The sequence below is a fragment of the Lipophrys pholis genome (genome assembly GCF_963383615.2).
Source record: "Lipophrys pholis genome assembly, chromosome: 15".
NCBI classification, from domain to species: domain Eukaryota; kingdom Metazoa; phylum Chordata; class Actinopteri; order Blenniiformes; family Blenniidae; genus Lipophrys; species Lipophrys pholis.
In genome coordinates this window covers 28620871-28623913 of record NC_137642.1, presented here as the reverse complement: position 1 = coordinate 28623913, position 3043 = coordinate 28620871, and positions in this window count along the sequence as shown.

Below are 3043 nucleotides of genomic sequence, written 5' to 3'. Positions count from 1 at the left end.
CAGAAGGACGAAGGGTTAATCAGTTCTAATGAGTTTGTTTCTTCTGTTCTCCCTCGGTTCTACTGAACTGCTGGGTTCTCCGGCCGACGGGAGGAGAACCTCATGGGTTTGGTATTGAAACAAGAAATAAATGTCTCTATGTTGTATCCTATGAATTGGAAGCTTTTGAATCTCTGTACGACGTGACGGCCAAATGTTCTGGTGTCCAACAGTAAAAAAAAAAAAACAAAAAAAAAAAACCAACTATATGACTGCAGTTCTGGTAAAGATTTCCTTTCTGATTCTGGTTGTTTTGTTTTCGGCTGATTGCTTGTGAGACGTTTTGATCCTCCGACAAGAACCGACCTTCTGGACACGCTGGATGGATCCGTCGCTCTGGCTTGTCGTCATTCAGAACTCAAACTCCAGCGGAACCACAGGAGCTTTTACTGTGAAATACCGTTTTGGTTTGTGGAACGATCGACATGTCAGCATTTCAAACACATTAAAATCACGTGTGTCTCTCTCTTCATGGTTTTAACATTTTAACTACGTCACCAACTCGTCAAGAAAAAAACACCTTCTTGCATTTTGGGTTCAGAGAATCTTCTCACTGACAAAACAACGTTTTGAAAATGATGTAGTTTTCATGTTGGTCCACTAGTAGGTGCTGTTGATATTTATAGTTTTGAAAGTGCACACACACACACACACACACACACACACACACACACACACACACACACACACACACAGGTTCAGAACATTAACAACGGGAGAACACGGACATTCAAAATAAAACTACCAAGCTGGATTGTTATTAAAGTGTCTGCTGTGGAGGCAGAGAAGGACGAGACGGACGAAGGAGTCGAGTCGCACTTCCTCTTTTCACACCTCCCCGTCACACCCCCACAAGTGACCGACACGCCCACTCCATTCTGGGCACGAGAAGCCGTGATGGAGGGGGCGGCCCTCATCGTGATGGAAACGCTCACAGTCCATTGGCTTGAGGGTTGAAAGCCGTCGTCCTGTATAGCTGCACTCCTGCGATAGAGCATGAACCACATCACTACCATGGGGAGGGTCAGCCAGCAGGTACCATGGGGCAGGGCAGCCAGCAGGTACCATGGAGCGGGGCAGCCAGCAGGTACCATGGGGCAGGTAGCCAGCAGGTACCATGGGGCAGGGCAGCCAGCAGGTACCATGGGGCAGGGCAGCCAGCAGGTACCATGGGGAGGGGCAGGTAGCCAGCAGGTACCATGGGGAGGGGCAGCCAGCAGGTACCATGGAGCGGGGCAGCCAGCAGGTACCATGAGGAGGGCCAGCCAGCAGGTACCATGAGGAGGGGCAGCCAGCAGGTACCATGGAGCGGGGCAGCCAGCAGGTACCATGAGGAGGGTCAGCCAGCAGGAATCATGGAGCGGGGCAGCCAGCAGGTACCATGGGGCGGGGCAGCCAGCAGGTACCATGGGGCGGGGCAGCCAGCAGGTACCATGGAGCGGGGCAGCCAGCAGGTACCATGGGGAGGGGCAGCCACCAGGTACCATGAGGAGGGGCAGCCAGCAGGTACCATGGAGCGGGGCAGCCAGCAGGTACCATGAGGAGGGGCAGCCAGCAGGTACCATGAGGAGGGGCAGCCAGCAGGTACCATGGGGCAGGGCAGCCAGCAGGTACCATGAGGAGGGGCAGCCAGCAGGTACCATGAGGAGGGGCAGCCAGCAGGTACCATGGAGCGGGGCTGTCCTGTAGACACGTCACAGAGGAGTGTGGTCCCACTGTCATGGAAGACCACATCCTGCAGCCGTAACCCCGTGGCGGCTGTCCTGTAGGTCTGGATGTCAGAGTCAGTCAGCTGGTCGCCGGCCATGGCAGCATAGTCCACTCCAAGGTGCACAGAGTTCACGTGTGCCCGGGAGAGGCAGTCGGCCACAGCATTGTTTTTTCCAGCTACATGCCGGATGTCTGTGGTGAACTCTAAAATGGCAGAGAGGTGGCGCTGCTGCCGCCCAGACCAGGGCTCCGAGGTCTTGGACATGGTGAAGGTGAGGGGCTTATGGTCCACAAAAGCAGTAAACTGCCGGCCTTCCAACAGAAACCTAAAGTGACGTATGGCGAGGAAAAGAGCCGAGAGTTCTCTATCAAACCTGCTGTACTTCCTCTCATTGTCACGCAGTTGTTTGCTGAAGAACGCCAGAGGCTGCCAGGCTCCACCCACTGTTCACATCCCGCCCCCACTGCGGCGTCCGAGGCTCTGGTGGTGAGCGCTACCGGTACCGTTGGAGATGGGTGGGCGAGCATGGCGGTGTTGGAGAGGGCAGCCTTGGCCTTCTGGAGAGCCAGGATCCTTTCTGGGGACCAGTCCACGTCCTGCTTGGCCTTCCTGCCCCTCAGAGCTTCATCCAGGGGGCGCATCAGGGGAGCTGCATGGGCGATGAAGTGGTTATAAAAGTTCACCATACCCAGGAATGTGTTGGAACCACGGCTCTGGATCGTGCTGCCAAAACTCCGGCAGTTTGACAGCTGCGGCGTACACCGCGGGGGGTCCGGAGTAAACTAAGAGTTTCAGGCTCACACACCAGCAATGCTACATGCTACATGCTAAAGAACTTCAGGCTCACACACCAGCGATGCTACATGCTACATGCTAAAGAGTTGACAGGTGGAGGTGTGTCACAGCAACATATATCCTTTGCATATTGTTTGTTTGTGGAGTATAAATTAGACTTTATGACATTTATTAAGTACTGGTATCAGCACTCAGTACCAGCGAGCAGATAAAGGAAAGTACTCGTACTCGTTCCAGAAGGAATCTATTCCTGCGGCATCATGTTTTCCAGTAAGTCTCCATCAGCTCTGCCACACAGTGGAGCTTCATGATTCAGTCGTTGCTCTGCAGTCCGTCCTTGACAAGTATTATTTTCTCTTCATTTCAAGGTGATTATTTTGTCACAGCGGAAAACTTTAGTCATTACAATGACACTTTGACAGTCAGGGCATGAGAACTGAAGGGACTCAATGGTGGAGAAGGAGAGCTGTTGTGATTGGAGGTGGAGGCGGTTGCCAT